At 40.3% G+C, this 24,154-nt stretch overlaps 2 long non-coding RNA genes across 2 annotated transcripts in view; both read right to left on the reverse strand.

The window, feature by feature from the left end:
- The window catches only part of LOC121832748 (uncharacterized), a 256,194-nt gene that overhangs the window by 228,686 nt on the left and 3,354 nt on the right, over positions 1-24,154 (reverse strand). The window lies entirely within an intron of this gene.
- On the reverse strand, positions 12,715-13,334 carry LOC143267515 (uncharacterized). The gene is made up of 2 exons (XR_013042652.1): positions 13,236-13,334; positions 12,715-12,845 (listed from the first exon to the last, which is right to left on the reverse strand). It is a non-coding gene; the product is annotated as an uncharacterized LOC143267515 (long non-coding RNA).

Raw genomic sequence — 24,154 nt, forward strand, 5'->3', positions numbered from 1 at the left:
TGTGCCTATGTGAGTTTATATGCACTGTGTATATGCAGGTTCTCATTGAGACCACAACGTGTTAAATCTCCCAGAACTGGAGTTACAGACAATTATGAGCTATCTAATGGTGGTGCTGTAAACAGAAACCCAAGTCTTCTGTAAGAGCAGTATGGTAATTTAAATAAAAATATCTATCATTGGTATTTTAAGCTCATATATATGAATGATTAGGGAGGGAGTAGAACCCTTTGATAGGATTAGAAGGATTAGGAGCTGAGGCCTTATTAGAGGAAGTATGTCTCTGGGAGTGGGTTTTGAGATTTCAAAAGCCCATACCAGGCCCATTCTCTCTCACTTTGCCTATGAATTAGGATGTAGAACTCTCAGATACTTCTCTAGCACCATTTCTGTCTATATATTGTCATGGTCCCCACCATGATAATAATGGACTAGTCTCTGAAACTGTAAGAAAACCCTCAATTAAATGATTTCTTTTGTAAGAGTTTATCATGGTACCTCTTTACAGCAAAAGAACACTAAGACAGAAGTTGATAACAGAGACCAGAGTATTTCTGTGATAGGCGTGACCATGATGTTTGTTGGAGGCATATAAAAGACTTTAGGATTTGGGACTTGAAAAGTAGTTGGACACTTTAAGCTCAATGGGCCATCCTAGTAAGAGCATGGAAGGCAATGCTGAGGGCAATTTGAATGGTGGCAGCCCCACTCAAGAAGTTTCACAAGGAAAGAATATTAGTAAGCGACCTAGAAACCATTCTTGTGATATTTTGGCAAACAATGTGGCTGCTTATTGCCCTTGTCCCAAAAATCTGCCTGAGGCTAAATTGAAGAATTTTGAATTAATGGCTTTGGCACAGATTGCAAGACAGCCAAGTATTGACTCTCTCATGTGGTTATTAGTCCTTTGACACCAGACATGGAGATGCAGAATGTGGACTTCGCCCTGTTAAGTTTTGCTCTTGCTTTGTCACAGTATTTCCTCACAATGCTCCTTTTCCTACCTTTTGAAATGGCAATGTATATTATGTGCCACTGTATGTTGAAAGTATGAGATCTGCTCTTTAATTTTGATTTTACAAGGGGTTAAAGCTAAGAGAATGCCACAAGTCTCGGAGAGTTTGAACTTTGGACTTTTAAAACAGTATTGAGACTGTGATAGACTTTGGGGACTTTTGAAGTAGGACTGGATTTGTCTTTGAATTATGTGGCTACAAAACAATGGGGCCAGGGAATGGAATATGGTATTTTGAATTGGAATGGCCCACATAGGCTCATATTTTCGAATGCTTAGTTACCAGGGAGTGGAACTCTTTGATAGGATTAGAAGGATTAGCAGGTATGGTCTTGTTGGAAGTGTGTCACAGGTGGGGTGGGTGGGGGAGTGGGTGGGGCTGGAGGTAGGTTTAAGGTTTCAAAAGCCCATGACAGGCCCAGTCTCTATCTCTGCCAGTGGATCAGGATGAAGAATTCTCAGCTACTTCCCCAGCATCACATCTGCCTGCATGCTGCCATGCTTCCCATCATGATGATAATGGACTAACCTCTGAAACTGTTAAGCAAGCCCCAATTAAATGCTTTCTTTTATAAGAGTTGCCTTTGTCATGGTGTATCTTCACCAAAATAGAACAGTGACTAAGACAAGCAGTAAGTAATCTTAACTGCTAACCCACCGAACTAGTCCCTGACTTGCAATTTAAAGCATAAGAATTGTTTATTTCTGGAAATTTCCATCTAATATATTCAGGCAGTGGTTGCAAATGGGTTGCTGAAACTGTAGAAAGCAAGACTGTGTACAGAGAAAGGGTTCTATGTTTCTTATCATTTAACTAAGAAAAACCATTCTTTACTAGACCTGATTGGTAAAAAACACAGCTTGGATGATATCCTTCTCTGGAATAACTCAGAATAATTCCTGCTCCATTCTTCCCCTTCAGTTTTCCTTACATACCGAGTCCCAACATCATTCACTCAGTGTTCCTACCTTAAACCCTTTTACCTGCATCTGGCTGGCTGCTCTTCTTGGGACTTGGCTAGACTGAAGTTCCAACATGCTTTTGTTTTTCCTCAGCACTCATCCTACTCCCTCATCTTCTGTTTGCACCATCCACCCCACTCCACATGCATCCCAACCTTGGCAAGAACTCTTTCTTGCAAACTAAAAGCAAACAGAGAGAAATTTGAACAACAGGATAGCAGCACGGATTTATGTTGCTGTGTACTACCTGGAGATCGAAAACAGAACCCAAGGTATCTTCAAAACATTGTCAGCTTCCAGCAATTTTCTAGAATAATAATTAGGTCTCCACAGGATGGAGGGTGGGGAGAGTTTTGCTTTTCCTTTCTCCCTTTGCAACTGGCTATTCTAGGTGGGGAAGCTGGATAAGATGACTGTAGCGGCATGATGCTGGCCCACTTTAAAGCTTCTATTATGAAACCCAGTTGCATAAGCTATAAGAGCAAATAACATATTCTCAGGAACAAATTCTAGTGAATCAGCTCATTTTAGATTCACATCTTCATCTGTCTCTGAAGTGGCTTATTTAAATTTTAATAGAAAATGTTGGATGTGGCGCTCCAGTGGAAGCAATGAAAATAACACTGTTTATCCCCAAGATAAAATTGTGTTGGGAGTTGAAAAAAAAGAGAGAAAAATATGATGCTAATTTCTCGAAAACAAACCTTCTATGTCCTACTTTGCAGAAACTGGACAAAGCAATATAAACTCTATTGTACTGAACAAAGGCAACAATGGATTCTTTAATGACTCACTCTCCTTTCATGTGTGGATTTTTAAAAGCAATAACCTGAAATAGAAAAAAAATCCTTTTGGAAAAGTGAAAAACAGCAGAGGCTGGGGTAGATAGAAGGCAGCATGGGGTAGTAGGAAGGTTTTGTAAATTAAAGATCAGGAATCGATACTAGCGTTGTCCCTTCCAAGGTATATGATCATGGAAATGGGAACTAATGGTGATAGGACACAAACTAGCTTCTCCAATTTAGAACCTGCATGGTGCTGTCAGGAAAAGAAAATCTAGAATATGGCAAATAACTTGTCAAGTTCAGTCACACCAAATGTCAGTGATCTTAACTTATTTGTTTCTTATTTGTTTGTTTGGTTGGTTGGTTTGGGTTTTTTGAGACAGGGTTTCTCTGTGTAGGCCCTAACTATCCTTGGATGTCCTGGAACTCACTCTGTAGACCAGGCTAGCCTCGAACCCATAGAGATCCACCTGCCTCTGCCTCTAGAGTACTGGGATTAAAGACTTGTGTCACCACCGCCCAACAGATCTTCATACTTTCTAGATTAAGAGTTAGCCAACCAGGGCCCATGGGGCACATCTGGCTAGCTTCTTGTGTTCAAAGATAGTTTCACTGGAACACAGCCATGTCCACTGCTTTATAGATTATTTGGCAACATAGCAGTAGGATCCTGTGATTGCAAGAGGCTATTTGGTTGCAGCCAAGAATATTGACTCCTCAAATTTTCCTGAAAAAGATTACCAACTTTTGCACCAGACAGTTTTGAAATTCAGAGTTCATATCAGGTAAACTCAGCTTCCCCGCTCTTGTATACAATCAGTTGCCAGATCCTGTGGATTCTACTTCCAAATTACCTGTTAAGTCTTTATGTTAGAGTTCATTTCTCTAGCCACCACTATGGTTGTAGTTGCTACTATTACTGAAGTCATTTACACACACATACACACACTGCACATGTTATTTAAGTGAGCTTTCTGAAATGCAAAGCATGCCAAACTTCTACTTAGGACAACTCACAGGGGTCCCATTGCTTTTAGCACAGAATAAAAAATCTTGACAGTGGCCCTATTGAACGAGTTTTTACTTAAGGTTCATTCTCCTGCAATTTTTTTTGTGGTTAGCAACCTTCTTTCAGTTTTTGATTGATGAAGGACAGCTTGCCTTCTATCTAGCCCCAAAGAATACTCATAGGAAAATTCCTGCTCTAGGGATGGAATTCTTCTTACTCTCTCCATCCTCTTCACCTAGGTAGTGCTCACTCATTCCACAAGTCAGAGAATGACTATCATCTGGTCAAGAATACTAGTCTGGTTTTCCATTTCTCTCCTCCCTTCTAGATCATGCTCTGACATATGTTCCTGTAATAATCATAATAATTAGTAACCTTATTGTGCATAGCTTTGCTTCTTTAAGATTTTCCTCAAGAACTTCAGTGTTTTTGTTCATTTGTTTGTTTGTTGTAGGCAGAGTTTTCATTTCTGCCTGCCAGTTACCAAATAACTGACATAGAGTCTTAGCATTAATTACAAATGATTGTCTAATAGCTCAGGCTTATTACTAGATAACTCTTACATTTATGTTAACCCATATTTCTTATCTATGCTTTGCCATGTGACTTGGTACCTTTCTCTGTACAGCTTCTCTCTGCATCTGCTGGTGACTCCTTTGACTCCACCCTTCTTCCCAGCATTCTCAGTTTGGCTCTTCATCCTAATCTTATCCTGTCCAACTATTGGCCAGCCAGCTTTTTTATTAAATCAACCACAGTGACATATATTCACACAGTGTAAAGGAATATTCCACAGGTTTTTTTGTTTGTTTGTTTGTTTGTTTGTTTGGTGTGTGTGTGTGTGTGTGTGTGTGTGTGTGTGTGTGTGTGTGTGTTTTGGGGGGATAGAATAAAACCATGCTGATGGCAAGCTCTGCATTCCAACACATGGACCATCCCTTTGCAGCAGCAGGGAGTAGTTGCTAAGAGAGACAAAACCCTGCAACTTCCCTTACCATTTCTTTTTTACCAAACTTTTCAATACTGTAGCTCCTCCTCATTCTATACATAAGTAAAACTGAAAATAATCATATATTGTGTAGTATCATATCACAATCATTCTATGTTGTAAGCATGAGATTGTGTAATACTTGGGAAACATTTTGAATGTTACATGAGGATTTGCTATTTTGACTATGGAATGTTGTCAATAAATTTAGAGTAGAGGACTAGAGATGTAGCTTAATGGTAGGGCAGAACACTCACTTATCATGTATGAGGCCTTAAGTTTGATTCCCAGCACAATAGAAATATAAGCTCTTCCCTTCAATCTCCAATTGAGTATTTTGTGGGTGTACAACTATCTGAAGTTCATATCCATATGCCAATAACACTAGACTGCTTAAATTTTGCTCCAAAGTCCCCTATATTGCATGTCTATTTGATTTTGCACTCTCTGTTCATAATCTCTTGTCTCCACAGTGAATCCTAGTAGTCAATTAGAACTCTTTCCAAAGGACACATGCACCCCAAAGCCAACTGCTCCTGTTCCCTTCTTCTCTCCAAAACAATCAAATAAAAATCCACTGCTCTTTTCTATGTACAATAATGAAGCTGGGTAAGTAGAGTAATGATAGATGATTGATTGATTGATTGGTTGGTTGATAGATAGATAGATAGATAGATAGATAGATAGATAGATGATAGATAGATAGATAGATAGATAGATAGATAGATAGATAGATAGATATGAATGGTTATAACTCTTCTTCACACTTACATATGCAATGCTTTGTATATAGAAGTCACTGCCTTAAGCCGGGCGGTGGTGGCGCAACGCCTTTAATCCCAGCACTCGGGAGGCAGAGCCAGGCGGATCTCTGTGAGTTCGAGGCCAGCCTGGGCTACCAAGTGAGTTCCAGCCTGGGCTACCAAGTGAGTTCCAGGAAAGGCGCAAAGCTACACAGAGAAACCCTGTCTTGAAAAACCAAAAAAAAAAAAAAAAAAAAGTCACTGCCTCAATATTCCTTAATATTCTGTTTATGCTTAAGTGTGATGCTTGTATCAACTTTGTTTTGATGTTTTTAGTAATATATTCATATCTTCTCCAAATTTTTTCATCTATTAGAAATCAGCAAGGATACTTTACTCACTTTGGAATGTCCTACATGTTTTGTCTTCTCTACAGGCAGTAGGTGCTCATGAGACGCTGATTAATTTGCTCCCTGTGGTTAAAACATTTCGGTGTCATCAGAACCTACTGCAACTCAGTAGGCTTTTGGGCAAACGTTTGTGGAGTTGTGCCAAGATGAAACTGCATCTTTGGTACCAGTTCCCTGCTTTCTAAAATCGCACTTGAAGAGCCAGTGACAGTGCGACTCAATGTGAAAGGAACGAGGCTTTGCCACTTCTTAGGTCAGAGGGAAAGACAAAAAGCCTGGTTCTGAATACCAATACAGGAATGAATCATGCAGACTGTGGAAGTGGACAGTCTGTAGCAGCCAGAGAGGGAAAATAGACTTACTTCTCAGTCCTTCCCCAGGCCCTCACAGGGTCCAACAGAGGACCTCAGATTCTTAGCACATTAGCCCTGGCCCTCAGCAAGATGTCATTACTGCTCAATGCCATGCCACCCACTGTACTATTTTTGCTGTGTGAAAATGTAGTCTTTCTGACACCCTAGACACACACAGTACAAAGGAGTACCATGTGTGTGGCAGTGACTAAGTACTAAAGATGCAACAAGGATGGACTGCCTGTCAGGAGCTCATAAACTAAGTGGCAAAGAGAGAGGTCTGTAAAGAATTATAGCCTCAGACACCAAAAAAAGTTAGAGGTCAATGTATATGACAAGTTGTTTTATACTACAATTCTGCAAAAATGTTTCTTGCAGTAGAAATTTTTATTTATTTATGCATAGTAAGTCACATTATAGGAATGTAAATGCATTATGTATAGTATATATGTGCATTAAAATGTGACTCAGAGTTGGACTTGAGTTTCTCTGATTAAAAAAAATTCTGTACATGTTTTAACAATAAGTTTACTTTTACTAATTTTAAGAATACAATACAATTTAATACTAATTTAAGAAAACAATATTAGCAATAGTCGACATGTTGATGAACGAACTATTCTGTTGATTGAATTGATATCTACATCTAGAAGCCAAAGGAGGCCAGATACTCTCTCCCTATTCTAATAGCAAGGGAATTGGCATGTGACCTACACATGATTAAGTGGGAGCTCCTACCACCCATGGACCCTTTAACGGTGAAGCAGTAACTTAAAGTCTCAGAGGAGTGGAGACGATTTGTCCAAAAGTCTGGTTCATGGAGCTGCTGATATGATGGTAAATATACAGAGATGCTGATGAAAGCATCTACACAACTGGATATTTGGTATGGCAGTGGGTAGGCGTGACTTCCTTTGATTGCTATCCCTTTCTAGGGATGTTTTGTTGGCCTTCCTTCAATTCTGTGAGCCTTCCCATTTTACCTCCTACTTAATTAATTTTATTTTTAAATAAGCCAGAGACTGTTTCTGTGGTCTTCAAATATTGAGAGTGGTAAGTAACTACCATGTGTAACTAATGCTTTTTGTTGACTTTTTTTCAGAACAATTCAATTTAATGGCAACATTCCAGCATGGAATTGTTTTGCTGAGATCCAAAACTCTAAGAGGACCTAAATGATAGTTATTCTAACCAAATGGACATTTTAATGATAGCTATTATCAAATCAACCTCTAATAATGTCTTAATTTGTCATGGCTTATCAGAAACAACATGACCCAATGGACCGAAAACATTGTGTGCTTGATGTCTCAGAAACAAGTCCTTCTTAAGCTATGGTAGTTCCTAGTCATTTATATGAATCAAGACAGACAAAATGTCATTAAATGTTATTTTGAAGCATCAAAGTATAATTATGCTTGTTTGCACAATTATGTGCATTCACTTTCTAAACCTACATAAAACTGGAATTTTAAAAAGCCAGGAAAAATGTCTCAAAAGTTATGTGGAAAATATTTGGGACAAATCAAGCCAACCCCCTTTTCTTCCTTCATTATCAGTTTAACTTTGAGTGTTGACTAACCAAATCATGAAAGTGTCCTACAATAAAATCTACCCTATCAACTCCTCTATGCATCTAGTTCAATAGTAAGTAAACAGGTTCATGAGGACTACATATATCATGTGTAAGATGCTCCACCTTCATGATTACTCACTTCTCTTTAGCTTCGTTTGTTTGCTTAGTCTTCTTTATTCTTTTTTCTTTTTAACTTTTTTATTGCGTTTTTATTTAGAGTATGTGTGTGCCCATGAGTGTGCCTGGGTGGAACAGAGGTATTGAACTAAGGTCTTTAGGCTTGGTGGTAAGCTCATTTGCCCACTGAGGCATCTCATAGGCCCTCTAGAGTCACAGTCTTGAGGAAACTCCTCATATTCCTGTAGATTCAGAAATTCATGGGTGAGTTTTGTGAACCATTAACCACGTTGATATCCTACAGTGAAAGAGTTTCCCAAGCAAACTTGTCCCCCACAAGGCTGTAAGACGAGGGTCATAGAAAATATCATAGACCCACCACAAGTGAAAGGACTGTGTCTTAAGTGACAGCAGCATGGGGAAAAGGTCAAGTGCAAATGTTCAGCCATGTGTCTTTAATGGAGAGTCCCTCCAGGCCTTAGGAGATATCACAATGGTGCCCCCAAATTTGCATAACTAAGAAATTTTTGGTTAATTTTGTTTACAATTTTATACATGATTATAGCATATTAGGAATTCTTTCTCCCACAAAGCCCACTTTTGTCTCCTTTTTATTCCTGTGAGCTCCCTTCCATCCCTAATAGCTCCTTTTCCAGATCCATTAGTCATTGTTTTTTTTTTGTGACCCATTTAATTAACCATGGCCATCTGCGTGAGCACTGGATTGAACTATCTATTGGTGTATGGTGGGGTAACCAATGGGTACACAACTTAAGACAATGATTCCCTCCTCCCTACATTTATCAGTAGCAGAAAGTTCAGCAGTGAACCAAAATGTTCAATAGGAACCCCCAAGCCTTTCCTCATCTATGCCTGACTGTTGATGGGCCCATCTTTGTGTTATTTAACTTTTATCTTTTTCTCCAGGTCATGGTGCTACAACTCCTATTTATCTAAATGACCACTATAGTTCAACAAGGGACATGTTGCTGTACATGCTGCTGCTGCTGCTGCTGCTGCTGCTGCTGCTACTGATGCCCAAGGCTCAAATGCTGACTTTATGACTAAGAATGCCAATATCAGGAGTCCTAGCACCATGCCCACATGCCCTCATCAGCCTTTGATGAAGGCTGCTAGTCCAACACTGTTGACTTCTTCCATACAAATCTTTGATCTCTGTCCAGTTTCCTTTGCACACATTATCTCATTCATACCCATGACAATATTATAGCTACCAATTAGGATCTGCCAACTAGATAACTGCCTCTCACTTTCTTTAAATAAGCATTTGAACAACATTGACATTAATTAGAAACATACTGTGTAGGTTTAAACTCTTTCTTTGTTATTTATTAGATACATTACTTTGTCCTGTGTCCTAGGGTATTTTCCTATCTATAAGAGTTACCACAAGGAACATAAAAAAGAAGAACTAGGAAGTGTTTGGCTTTGTGCCTGGCATATTGTAAAGTGTCAAGTATGTGTTAGACAGTTAGTGTTTTGCTATTATAGCATGCATTAATTTAACAGGTGGTAAACTTAGATTTTGCTCATTGTGGCTTTTTATTGAATAGATACTAAAGATATAATTAGTGTCACAATCCTACATTGAATGAAAGACCATAGAGTGAGAAATACTGTAAAGTGCTGGTGTAGTCTACAAGTATCCATGTAACCGTATAGGGGCTTTTGTAAAAGTTAAAGGTCAAAAGAAAATGAAATTAAGTAACCATAGACCCACATACATCAGACTCATCTATGACATAAAGACATAAAACTATGTCTTTAATAGACATGTCAAGGGTTCTGGGAGGATAGATTCTGGAATAATAGCAGCTATGTAAGAGAATAGGTTGTAGCACTGAGCCATACCTATCATATTGTTTCTTATCAAGAGTTTAGCAGGTCGGTCACACTTGCCCACTAGTCACATTTCTGAAATTGTTGGGAGAGATTCTAATTAAAAGTCAATCCTTCTTAAGCTTAGAATCCCATGATGGGTTACAAGAGAATAGCCCCTAGTAATCTCTTCCTGTTCCTGAGTGTACAAATAGAACATCTCAAAATAACATATTACAGAACAACAGGAAACTGAATAAAGGGCACAGATTTGAACATGCACCAGTAAAACATACATACACACACACACACACACACACACACACACACACACACTTGGCTTTTCTGTTTCTTGAAAAATGGAGTTTTCATTTATACTCACTGATATCAATGAGAACTTTATAGAAAGAAAAACAAAGGAAATATGGTAAAGAGAAAGAAAACATGTAAGTAGGGTTTTCTTTAATGAGCAAGATGGCAAAGTCAGATGAACTCAAGTCATATTTTTGGCTGTAAACCCCATTCTTTATTCACTAAAGACTATGGTCACTCTTCTCTAGTTTCCATGAGGCCAGGGAACATACTTCAGTAGAATGTATTGATATTCGATTCAGTAAACCTACTTTGCTGGACACAAAGCACATGGCTGGGTGTGTTGAAACCTATGAAACTCAAAAAGTACATTTCTTTCTTTTTGCCCCATCCACTCCTGCTAACATAACATATTCCATGTATCTCTCATGGTATATAGTGCTCAATCAATAATAATTACTCAACAAATGCGTGCTTGGTGAATATACAAATGTGTCTATTAGAACACAATAGAGGCATAACATGTTAGCAGCAGGCAGCTAGACCTCTTTCTTTACAGACAATTCATACCAGTGGAACACTGGCCAGAATTTCAAAGACCATTTGTATAAAATCATGTGTTTCCTCCAGGCATGTGTCCAACCTTTTGACATTGCAACACGATGTTGTCATCTACAAAGTTCATGCTTCTGAACCTTACATTCCACTTACAGAAAAGAAAGCAATGTTTGAAGTTTATGATTTTTGTTCTGGGCTGCATTCATAGCTGTCCTGGGGCAATGACAGTCCCAGGCAGTTCTCATTTGTTTTGATAGCTGCTCTATCATCACCTCAGTTCACCTCAGTTCAGTTCTTGAACCTTCTCATTGGTGTGTCCTATCAGCACATCTACTGAAATATTTGCCAGTTGGTTTTGACTTTGCCAAAATGCTTCCTGCCAGACCTTTTGGACCAGGTCTGTTTTTCAGAAAGGGGCCTCCAGCACATAGTGGGTTTCAGGCACGATTCAGCTCTGCCTTCCCACCCTACCTAACTGGTTTAAATGGAGTATTGCCCTGGTGTGAGCTCTGTGCCTTTGAGATGATTTCTCTGAAGGAAATTAGACCACTGGAAGAAGAAAGTTATGAAAATATCTGATCATCCAAGTGAGAAGAAATGAATGTCTGAACTAAGTTAGTAATGGGAAGGCAGAAGGAGAAAGAAATGAGAAGGATATTAAAGGAAGCAAATGGCCTGGAAAAGCGACTGTGTGAGATTCAAATTCAACCGGCTGGAGTAGCCTGGTGATCCGTAAAGCACTGTGCTGTATCAGAGAAAATGGCCTTTATGGATCAGAGCCACCACAAAAGATGCCAGGGGGAGGAGGAGGTGGAATCTGAGGTCCTCAATAACAGAGAGTGGACAGGATGGGACTCCAGTGGGGAGATGGGAATGGGAAGCATGTTAGGAACTCCATAAACAATGCGGGTTCTGTAGTCACCCTCATGCAAGACTGAGAAGATGAGAAAGAAGGGACATGCACCTGCTGCTCTTGTTTGCACAGCACCCCGCTCTCTTCTAAAACCATCTTTCTAAGTATTCAGATAATTGTGAGCCAGTCATAGTTGCACCCTTAGGCCTTAGCCTATCATGAGGGTAGCCTCAGTGGTTGGTTCAAATCGGGAAAAATCAAGCAAAACAAATCCAATTAGAATCTTTGAAACTATTGTGCTGATCTATTCCGAAGCGTGATGATGAAGTCTTTTTTGTTGAGCTAGAGTGAATGCACTAGATCCCCTCCCGCTCTACACCCTTCTGCCCCACTCCCACACACTGAAGGTTTCCCAGGGTTCTTACAGTTGTATGTAATAAAACTCAGTGCCAACTAGCTTAAGAGCTTAAGACAAAAAAAAAAAAAGAGTTGAACCTGGTTCCCAGGGTAGTCTTCCTCCCACTCTCCCCCACTAACTCCGTCACCCTTGTAGAGACTTCAGCAGAGTTGTGAAATGGAGATAGTGACTCCCCTCAGAGAAAAGACATTTGTTCTGTTAGTTACACAACTGTCTTGTCACCATTCCTCCATTTCTGCTCTGCCACCACTTTGTACATTCTTTTTAGAGATGGGATCCAAGATGATGTTATTGCATACATATATGTATGCATACATATATGTTATTGCATACATATATGCCCATTCCATAAGGAGTACTGCTGATTTTTGACTTGTGTTTATTTCTTGTTCTCTTCCTATTCTGAGCTTTTTCAAGGGGAAAATGTAGTTCCATGATTGGACAGAGATTAGGAATGAACCAACAGCACTCTATCGAAAAGTTGAGAAATAGCCACACTTCCTGCACTGAAGACACTGCTGTGTTAGATTCCAGGGTTTGCAGCATGAGCCAGCATCCATATCTAGGTACTGAACTGTAACATGAACCAAAACCTATCCATGAATCTGAGGTGTCACAAGCTTCTTCTAATATCAGATCTAAGTTTAGGGCAACATGTCTATCTCCATACACCTTCTGTGAGGTAAGTGTCTGAGGATCACAAGGACAACAAAATGCCATTGTCAGTGGGGTGAGTTTTTTTTAAGACTATAGAAAAGCATATTTGGTAACTGGCTGAAGTGATTTAGATATAAATATTTATTTTTTGCCTATATACAGTGGCACACATATAGAATTCCAGCAATTGAGAAATCAAGGCAGGAGGATGAGGAAGACATTCATTTCCAGCCTAGGCTACATGGGACCCTACAAACGAAAACATAAAAGGTAGAAATTATTCATTTTTAAAACAAAATTATTGGATCATATTAGTTACACATATTAATACTTCTATTGTAGTATTTGCATCCATGCCTATCCCAAGATTCTATCACATCCCCTCTCCTTACTATTCTTTCTTACCTACCCTACTATACTCTTTCCCTTTCAAGACCCTTTCTCCCCTCCATAGCTAGAAAGAAATATTTAAGTAACACTAAACTTTTCCATCCACATTTACTAGAGAACTCATATTATAGACATATGTTAGGGGAAATCAGGAAACCACAAGAAAACTTTCTGAATGAACCCAGGGACTAGTTCAATAAACACAATTGCAGGGGAAAATCTGGGCTTGTCATAAAAATAATTACTCACATTTTCTAAACCTTTTTCAGTTGCAAAGATTTTACTCACAGGCCCTTGTCTGAGTTAATGAGAGCAGGCACTGTAATTTTCATCTCCTTTTGACAGCTGCTGAAATTAAGGTACAGAGCGGTTAAGCAAATTTCCAAAGGTCAGATAGCTAATAAATGGAGAAGGTCAGATACAAAAAGATAGCATCCTGTCTGTCCAGGAAGCAGTAAGAAGAAAGCTAGAGTCTGAGGTCAGAGGTTATGAGACATTGACCTTGAGACATTCAGTTATCAAATTATCTTAACATGGCTGCCCCACTTAGGAAATGTGAATAGATATTCAGTCTGCAGTACAGAGGTGGATTGGCTGCCCTCTTCCTTCTCTTGTAGTGCATAGTATGCAGCTCAGTGCCTTACAGGCTTAATTCACAAGCCATAATTAGCATGTAAATGTTTGAACACTCAGAACAAAAATCATACAAAACCATCAGCCATTATTGAAACATTTATTTACACATACCATCACCAATCATACCCCATGACATTACCATCAACCCTCAACCTGGTTCTCTGAACCAGAAGTCTACAAAGCAGCCCATGTTCCTCCTTCCCTTGGCCCTGGACATCCGCTAGTCATTGAACCTTACTCAGGTTACCTCCCTAAAGTGTCTCTCAAATCTACCTTCTTCTGTGCATGGGTCGTGGCTGATACTGATATGTATATCACAGTCATGACTTTAGGGTATCTGCCCCTGGTCTCTACACACTCCAATCTAGCCTCCACAGTGTTTTCTACATCAAATCTTTAAGAGATCTACATGATCTTGGGATCAGACTGTGCCACATAATTTAACCTCTTCAAATGTCTGAGGAGTTCACTATCTCTTCTCTGGCACAGAAAGTCTACCACCAGCTTGTTCACTTTCCATTTCCCTTCAGGAAATTTCCAGACCCATGCCCACTTACTTCAATTCTCTAAAGGCTCCTTCTTTTAGTCCCTCCCCTATGGTGGCTTGCTCTGCTTAGAATGTTTTCCTCACTTTATTCTCTAAAAACATATTTTTTATTATTAAAACTCAGAAGAGTATCATTAACTCTTCTAGAACACTATTCTGATTCTTGCCCATAATCTAGGCAGCATGCCCCACCTGCAATTCTTTGTGTATTTCTATGGAGGTAGAGCCAGAATACTACATGGTGTAGTGTTTTACTGAGATTAAAATCAAATTCTAGCCAGGCGGTGGTGGCGCACGCCTTTAATCCCAGCACTCGGGAGGCAGAGCCAGGCGGATCTCTGTGAGTTCAAGGCCAGCCTGGGCTACCAAGTGAGTTCCAGGAAAAGGCGCAAAGCTACACAGAGAAACCCTGTCTCGAAAAACCAAAAAAAAAAAAAATCAAATTCTAATGGTGCCTGTTAACATTTTTTTATTCTGACAGAGATAAGTTAATTGATTCTTCCATGCCTTATTCGTACATGTGTAAAAGGAATATGTATTAGTTGCTTCTGGGGATGCAGCAGAATACCACAAACTAGTTAGTTTAAAACAGCAGAAATGTATGCTGTCAAAATTCTGGAAGCCAAAGTCTTATACTGAGGTGATAGGAAGGTCATACCTCCTCTAAAACCTGTGGCAGGCCATGTGTAACATTGCTGCCAGCTTCCAGTGACTCTGGGAATTCCTTTTCTGTGGCTGTATCGCTCTACTCTCCACTGTGATAATAAAACATCCTTCTCTTTGTGTCTTTTATAAGGATGAGTTTCACTGGATATTGGGGCCACTTCAATAATCTGGATAATTTACTCATCTCAACATCTTTAACTTAATTACATTTGCGAAGTCTTTTTTACCCAAGTAAGCACACATTCCCAGGTTCCAAGGATTAAGAATCAACATCTTTTCTGGAGGGTTAAACCACACACACTATAGGTCTCAATAGCCTGCTTAGCCCTTATGGTTTTTGTAAATCTTAAGTAGGATGATACATGTAAAATTTTCAGGAAAGTATCTGGCAGACAATAAATATTCAATAAGTGACAGCTGTTATTGGCATCACAGTACTTAATGACAATATCACAGAGGTTTATACACATATGGTACTTAGATCTTATTTTCCTATTTTAGGACTTAGATTTCTTACATGAAAAATGTTCTACATACCTGACATGTGTTGCTAACAGCAAAGGTTTAAATAGGCCATATGCTAATTAATCTTCACTCTAACAAGAAAATTCAATTAACCAGAATTCTCATCCCTCATAACACATGAATCTAAGCAGTGCTTCCAGCTGAGGCTTTCTCATAAAGAAGATTATCCACGCCAACAGCATAGAGTGCCTTTCTCTTCGCCAGTCCTCAAATAATGAATGATTTCATTTGAAATGAAGCCGAAGAGGTCAAGTGTGTGTGATTATAGACTCAGAAAGGCCGGGAAAACAGCCATCAAATAACTAACTACCCTGCAAGATTACAGATGTGAGGACTAGACCAAGGGTGACAAAGAAAATGACTTGCCCCAGGTCATTCCTTAAGGAAAGGGGAAATTCATCCAGAGTCATTCCAGCCTTATTCTTATCAATGATCTGCTTCATCTTGTTGACATTATTCAATGCAAAATCAATACTAACAGTATCATCATCTGTTTGTAAGAAGGGAGAAAGGCAATAACCCAGTCAATTGACTTAGCAAAATCTTATTCCAATGAGTTTTCAATATGCTGTTCTAACAGATCCATGTACTGATACAGATACGAGACTTACCATTAATATTTTTCCTATATTCTCACCAAGAAAAAGCAATGGGGTTCTATCTACTGTTTTATTTTGACATCCTACTTGACTACTCTTCCTCCCTGTTCACATCCCTTCTGCTCTAAGAAAATGAAAAATTCACTAACCCTGTAGTTATCCCTTAATTCTTCCAGTCCAAACTTCCTTTAACACTTCTTTTCTTTGTTTCTTGGACACCTCCTCTGTTTCTACAGTTCCAAATCCTGTCTTCCTTGTAGACTCAATTCAATCTATGTTGTTTGTGCCATAAAACCTTATTGGCTTCCTAGTGGATGTGACATTTCCTGCCTCTGAAATCCAATTTCACATTTTCTACACCTCTCTTGTGTCGTCAACCACTTCCTGGATTGTATTTATTTATACTCAGCTTATTTCATCCCCTCTCCCTAGTTTATTAGAACTCCAAGGACATTTGTAAAATGAGAGTTAAACAAATGGTACTTGCTAGAAGGTTTGTTACCAACTGGAGACTTCTCTGTGTCAGCAGGACTTTATGAGGAAGTTAAAAATGACACACTGGCCAGCCCATCACTACCAATCTACAATGAAGTTCTTTCATCTGGTAGCCTGAGAGTGGAGTCCTCAAAGAAAGACAGCGGCCATAAGCAGAAATGAAGACAAAATTAACTAACAGAATGAGAAGCAAGTAGGTAGGAGGCACAGAATGTTTGAGGTAGCAATATGACAAGTGGATGGATGGGGACAGTAATGGAAATGAGTAACAGCAGCTCCAAAATAAGTAGAGGCAGTGGTAGAGATATGAAGATGGGGTCCTGGTGTGTCTCAGCAAAGTGCTCCCCTGTTCCTGCCCTCTATCCCCATTCTCACTCCCCACCCCCACTCTGGCTCCTTAGTAGACTTTCTTGGGGTTTTGGTGCTCCAGATGATCATTCTAATTCCTGTTCACCTGAGGCTGATTCCCCAGTGATTCTCATTTTCTTTACTTTCCTGGGAAGTAAATGCTCATCCAGAAGCCCTGGAGCCTGGAGAAAACATCAGTGCTTCGGGAAGCACCCTTCCTATAAGCTACTTTTAACTTCCGCTTCCTAGTCAATTTTAATTGTCATAATTACCTTTGCAGACAAGTAGCTCTCCAATCCTTTTAGAATCTACTAGCTGACAGTAGGAGTCTAAGACTCAGAGAAGCTCAGAGACTTACCCAAAGAAATGCAGTCAGTAAAGAGAGGCAAGACACCCAGGTCCTCTGGCATCAGAATCTGGAGCTCAGCCTAGTCTATATTAATCACAATCACAACACTTAGATGGGTCTATGCAACAGTCATCTAACACAAAGCCTAACTTTTAAATTAAAAATCAGTGTGAATGTCTCATACAATGTATTGAAATTTATACTGAAAGCAGAGAAGAGAATAATTGTTCTACAGTACTAGCCTGGGAATAATAAAAATGTGATTCTCTGTTCAGTTTCTACTGGATGTGTACCAGTTTTTCACCATCATAAAACTAAGCTATCATAACATAGGGGCCACCTGTACATATAATATTGAGAGTAGGGAAGTAAAATTTTAGTTATCACCCTAGTTAATCCTTGTTTTAACAAGAAAACTCAATGAACCAGAATTCCCTTCCACGATGACACAACCTGACCTTCTTTCGACTAACCACCAGCAGTGGAGCCATCAAAAGTTGTGGACCACCTATGCTTGTAACATCACACAAATGGCATTCAGGCTATATTATGAGGAGTCAAACACACCTGGTTAAAATTGGAGCTTAGCTATTCATTGGTCATAAACCCTTGGGCAAGTCACTCACCTCCTCCCACTGAGACTATCTATAAAGAGATATTAGGTTCTCTGTCTGCTTCCTAAGAATTTAGTAAAGCCAATAAAAATATATAAACCATGTAACAAAAGCTTGGCACAAAATGATAAACTAATATATAGTATTTTTGTGTAGTTGCTATTATTTTTCAATAACCATTAATTTTACATATCAAATAATGTCAAAAACAAAATAAAAAATAGATGTCCTAATAGTCAATGAAATGATCATTTTGTATAAGTTGAGGATACTTTATATATGTGCACAGCTTGCTCTACCAAGAAAAAAAAGTCATTGGAAACATAAGAGACTCAAAATTAAATGTTTTTAAATAAAACATAAAGCTAAACAGCTGCTGCTGCTAGAACTCAGTCCCTGGGCATATTTGATTTTTGAAAATGACAAAGAGGCCAAATTGTCCTTCAATTCCCAGGCTGCACAAGAGTAAAGGACATGATTGCCTTGCTGACAGCCTACTTGAAGGACGGATGCAGATGCTTAGAAACAAAGGATATTGTATGCTGGACACACAGCTTTCTGGAACCCACAGCCAACAGGGAATTCTGTAGCCACATCACAGACAATATTGCTGAATTTCCTTTCCTTTCCCAAATAACAAAGCATGCACCATAAACACACAAAAAAGCAAAATGTTTTAGGCTGAAAAAAGGACAACACTCCTGGCCACAAACAGAAAAATCACCCAGTGCTGAGACCTTAGTATATGGCATTACCACTCCCTACTATAGTCTCTATAATGCATTGCAGACCAACTGTACTTTCACTAGTGGAGGACTGTCTTATGGGGAGATCTAGAAATCAAACTCAGGATCCTTTGTATAGAGGACTTTTTAAAACATGAGTCAAATACAGTCTTTTTCAAGGTAATTCAAAGTAAGTAAAATAAATTAAAAATGGACACAGAAAACAGAGTCAAGAAGAATCAAATCAACTACCACAAAACACACTACCCTGACACAATGGCTACCTTTCACATACATGTTATTGGCCATTTTTGTTCCTCACATGTATTTGTTTGCAGAGGTGAAGTGTGACTACCCGTAGGATTTTGCAATGCAAATTTTCAGGAGCTGGCTTATTATTTGAGGTCAGTCAAAAGGGGAAGTAGTTTGGAGTGTTTCCAGCACACAACCCACCTGCCTGGGAACCTGGAGGTTTCACCAGAAAGGAAGTCTCAGTTCTTGGAGGAAGTGGTGGTGGTTTGGGTGACTCTGTTTATAGGACTGGAAATACTGCAGGATGAGAAACAGCTCTAGCTTAACTTTCTGACCTTTCTATGCTGTTCTCTCCATCCTACCCAACATGCTGGACTAATTCTCTGATTATTGGACCACCAATGTCCTGTGACGGGCTATCACAACATCTGATATTACCTCTGCCCAAAACATCCTTCCCCACCCCTCAGCACCTGCTGGCCCCTCTTAGGCACTCAGCACTCAGGTTACACACCCCTCTACCAGGAAGTGTGTCCCAATCCTGACCCAGCCCCCAGTGCAGTCTTGAGAGGCTATGCTGAACACTGTCGATGACCCCTCATGATACCTACTTCACTATTTTTATTTCAGTTTGCATGTTAATCTCAATCTCTTTTCCAAGGGGGAGACGCGAAATCACATTCTGAAAGAAAGTTAAAGAAGCATGGTTTGTGCCACTACCTACAGGTGCTAGTGGACGTAGTGGCGTTCTGAGAGGTCCAAGAGCAGGGGAAGAGCAGGGGGATCACTGGGGCTTGAGGACTGCAGGTGTATCTGTCAGAAGGCCTGTATCCCAGAAATGTGTGTGGGCTTCCAAGATGGGGTCAGACATCAAAGGGGCCATCCCCAAAGAAAGGGAATCTTCAACTACTTAAAGAAATAAAGTCATGGTTAGACTAAGCTTGAGCGGCAGATGAATCAGCATCTGTTCCCTCTGACAGATACAACTCCAGGGAGGAATGGAGGAGGGAAAAAGGTCATCAAAGGGAGAGATCTAAGTTCTAAGGCCCTGAAACACAGGATGGAACAGGATGGCATATAGTCAAGGATGGCAATAGTGGCTAGCCATAAGGGTGCAGATCATATGCCCAAGTGAAAAGGTCAGAATGAACAGATACAATTAGAAGGCTGAAGCTGTCTGGAGAAAGGATTTCCCATTACAGTTCTCATAGTTAGAATTCTACCCTGGCCACAGACCTCCATGTGTACATTCAAGTGCCTAGCCCTGGCATCACTTAAGACAAGAGATGATAGATGTAGATGCTAGATGTTTATTGGTGGATGGATGGGTGAGCTGTTGGATAGTGGGTTAATTGTTGCTATAGAATTACTCACAGATACTGTGTTTCAAAAAAACAACACAAACACATCAGGTAGTCCATCACCTCCACCAGGAATCTAGGTGGAAGAACCAGAAGCAGGGATACAGACTGATGTGCTCTCTGGAGCCACAGGCATAGAGGTGCAGCTCATCAGTGCAAAGTTTGGCCTCTTCCTCTAACCTCATCCTTCTTCCTTACTTAATACTTCACATTGTCTCCAAAGATGACTCCAGTGTACTTTGTGCATATGAAGAGTCCCAAGAGAAAGTGTTCACAGTCTCCAGACTGTCTCATTGGTTCGGGTATGAACATCCATGTATATTTATTTACACATCTATATATGGGGAGGATGGATTTAAGCAATTGATTCATAGCAGTGTGGAGGCTGCTGAATTCAAAATCTATGGTCAGCAGGCAGGCTGGAGATTCAGTGAAAGCTGCTGCTTCACCTTCAGTCTGAGGGATGGAAACTCAGGCAGGGTTTCTATGTGGTGATATATTGTGTCCTCCTACACATTGTGCACCCTAATTAAGATTACCTGAGGATCAGAGGAAAAAGCCAGCCACTATATTAAACATAGAAGTCAGGCAATGGCAACATACACCTTTAATCCTAGCATTCAGGAGACAGAACTCCATCCTGAGGCTCTCCTATCACATCGCATAGCACATTACATCTGCCGTGTTTCTATTAAACTGACCCCATATGGGTGTGTGTATGCATGTACATTTTACATGTAATTTACAAAAATACATGTACTGAAACACCTAAATGTCTCTTTGCCCAAATAATTTATCTCTACAGTCTCATCAAAGTCGTACATAAAATTAGCCAGCATGGGCTGCCTCCTACTATCTTGTAGAAAATTCTTCTAGTAGACTGAATGCAAAGTAACTCAGCTTTAAATTGCCAACTTCTCTGCTGCCTTTTCCAGATTCTGCCGAGGGAACACGCATTCTTGGTAAGATAATTGCCAGTGTGTAAAGTGGTAATGGGGTGCAAGCCAGCCACTAATGGCCTTCTGCCTTATCCTTGCAGGTAGGAATAAGGCACGTGATTAGTGCAGTCCTGCACCTAGTCGTGAGCTAGCTGCTCATGCACCCTGTACCTCCTTAGGTGCCCAAGACGAACTAACCACATATAAAGAAAACAGGCTGCTTCATCTTTGGATGGGGCTCTTGTCCTAGCATGCCACTCCTGGCTGGACTGAGCCATTCCACTGCCAGGTTGCTGTAAATCTCTTTCCAGCCCCAAGCCACGTGCTTAACTGTATTTGTATGTCATGGGAAAGCATCCACACACTACTTCCCTATGTAGGCCAAGGGGAAGCTCCCAGCATAGGCTGTGGGAAAGCCCATCTGAGATGGATGCATCTTACAGCTTGGCACTGATGGGTACTCTAGAGACAATGCTGTCTGACTCACTGAGTCACTCATGTCTAAGCATGAAAAAAAAACTTTTCATTTTATTGTTTGATATGTATTTTTTTAAATGGGGAATCTATTGTTTTCTCCAAAAGTCAAGCGTTCTTCATCTTGGGGTCTTAAGTAGGAGACAGACAGAGCAGGCTGTTATGGTCTTTGTTCCTTCATCTGTGAGACAGAAATTCTAGTATCTGCATAAGGATTCCATACTATACTGGAGGCTAAGAGGAAGCTGGGCATGAAGGAGTGCACTGAATGTACTTCCTCACCATCCCTTCTCTGTCACCTTCTCTGGTTGTAACACAAATTCTTGCATGTGGTTTTGCTGAACAATATGGCAGTGCCTCGACACAGTCATTAGTTCAGACCAGTTAGCAGACAAGGACACTGGGAGTCATTTTGTCACCCCTTTGACTTTGCAGAGGGGGACTCATTCTATTCCCAAATTCATACATTTGCTAGTACACCCAGACCTTTGGTCTCGTGCCCTACAACATAATGGGAACAACAGGTGTCTAGGAATATAAAAACACCTGCCTAGATGAGCAGGCAAGAGAGAGCTTTAGGATTGCTAAGGGCGCAGTTTGAATACAAAGGATGCCACAGAAGAGGCAGAGGTAGGAAGTCTGTAGAGAAGCCTGGGGTGGATATGTAAAGCATCTGAGAGAGGAATAGATTATGAACCAACTGGGCAGAGGGGAGAAAGAAAAGGCCCTTGCAGATGAGAAGCCAAACACCAGAGGTCCAGAACACTCAACGTACACATGATGGCATATGGTCAGAGACAGACAGATGCAGATGAGAGCTGATGGAAGAAGTAGCCCCGTTGCTACCATCACAGTGTCTGGGGAGTCAGCCTCTCCTTCCTGGAGTGTGGCTGCTGACTTTCAACCTATCTCCTTGTTTTTGACCTTTACCCCTTCAGTCTAGTCTCCTCTATGCAGCCAGAGAACCAGTAACAGCATGAGTCAGCTCATACCACCCCCTCCCTGTTCAAAATCCTGCTGTAGTTCTGGCTTCAGTCAGAGGGAAGCAAAGTCCCACTGGGTTCTCAGTGTCCTCTCTGGGCCTCTGATCTGCCTTGCTACATTGTTTATTCTTCAGTCATGCCAATTCCTTGGGTCATCCACTCATTTTCATCAGGTGCCTATCTGCTATGGGACCCTTTCTTTGGATGCCCCTCTACCTAGGCCATTCTTTTTCCAAAAGTCTTATTTTTCTACAGCCTCTTTCAACCCTGGGCAAGTACAGTATTCTCCATGATTTCTGTCTCCCCCCCCCCACATACATGCATCCCATTTGCTACTTTATTATTTATTATTGTTGGTGATATTAGACCTTCTTTTATTTATCACTCGTATTTATTTCATCACTGGCAAGAATGACGCTGAGAACACTTCCTGACAGATAGTAGTTGATAAATGAATAAATAAATGAATTGAAATGGTCTGAATCCAAGCTTAAATTTCAGCTATCCATGACCTTCACATTCCCCCTCTTGAGCATACAGATCAAGCACTCCATCACTCATGTTTCTCATACTAAATAGGAAATTTCTGCTTGTGCCTCATAAAATTGCTATGAGACTTAACTAAGAGAATTGTATATGAAAATGTCTGGCATAAAAGAGAATTTTTTAAATGTGAATTTTGTTGTAAGATCTTCACAGATGGTACTAGAATATCTAAGAAAAGAAATCTGCCTGTTTTGATATTTTCAGCAGAAAGAATCAACAAACATTTGTAAACACCAGCTCATTATTGGGCCAAGAAGCAAGCATGGATAGAGGGTACCTGCCCTCAACAAGCACCAAATCCTTAAGAGAAACAGATCCAATAGTTATGGGTTATAATTCCCAGTGCAAGTGTTTAGAAGGTATTATAGGAGGAACAAACCAGCAGATATACTTCTCTAATGTGTATTTTGAAATAACTTCAGACAGAGGAGATGCTGCCAGCAAGGCAGAGTACCTAGGCAGTCTTTACCCAGCTTCCCCTGATGGTAACATCCTACACATCCCCATACATCCTCAGAACCAGGGCCTGCCACTGTTTGTAGTGAGTTGCAGCTGTCAACTTGCCTGGGTAAGAGCTAGCTGGACTGTGAGTGAAGTGTATTGGGGGGCATTTGTGGGAGCATTTGTAGACATGATTGGCATGAGAGTCAGTGGAAAGAAGAGAGCAGGGATCTGCCCTTGGTGTGAGCCAGTAGCTGGGCACTATGCAGTTGGCTGGGGCCTGAATGGAATATAAGACTCTCTCTTCTTCTCATATTCTCTCTGTCTCTATCACTCTCCATGTCTCTCTGCTGTCTGTCTCTGTCTGTCTTGCCCATACCCTAAAGCTGGACACATTTATCTTTGGACATCAACTCCCCAGGCTCTCTAACCTTTAGACTTTAGTACTTGAGGTCTCTGGGTTTTCAGACCTTTGGTCACTAATTGAACTGCACCACCAGCTTCCCTGGTTCAGAGGTCTTTGGACTGGCATGGAGCCAGGCTATTAGCACCAGCTTTCAAATGGACTATTATGGTACTTCTCTGCATCCATAATCACAAAGCCAATTTCATTAATAAATTCTAACTCATATATCTATATTTTATTTCTGTATCTATCTTTCTATCTTT

This window comes from Peromyscus maniculatus, chromosome 10 (genome assembly GCF_049852395.1).
Source record: "Peromyscus maniculatus bairdii isolate BWxNUB_F1_BW_parent chromosome 10, HU_Pman_BW_mat_3.1, whole genome shotgun sequence".
Classification (NCBI taxonomy): Eukaryota; Metazoa; Chordata; class Mammalia; order Rodentia; family Cricetidae; genus Peromyscus; species Peromyscus maniculatus.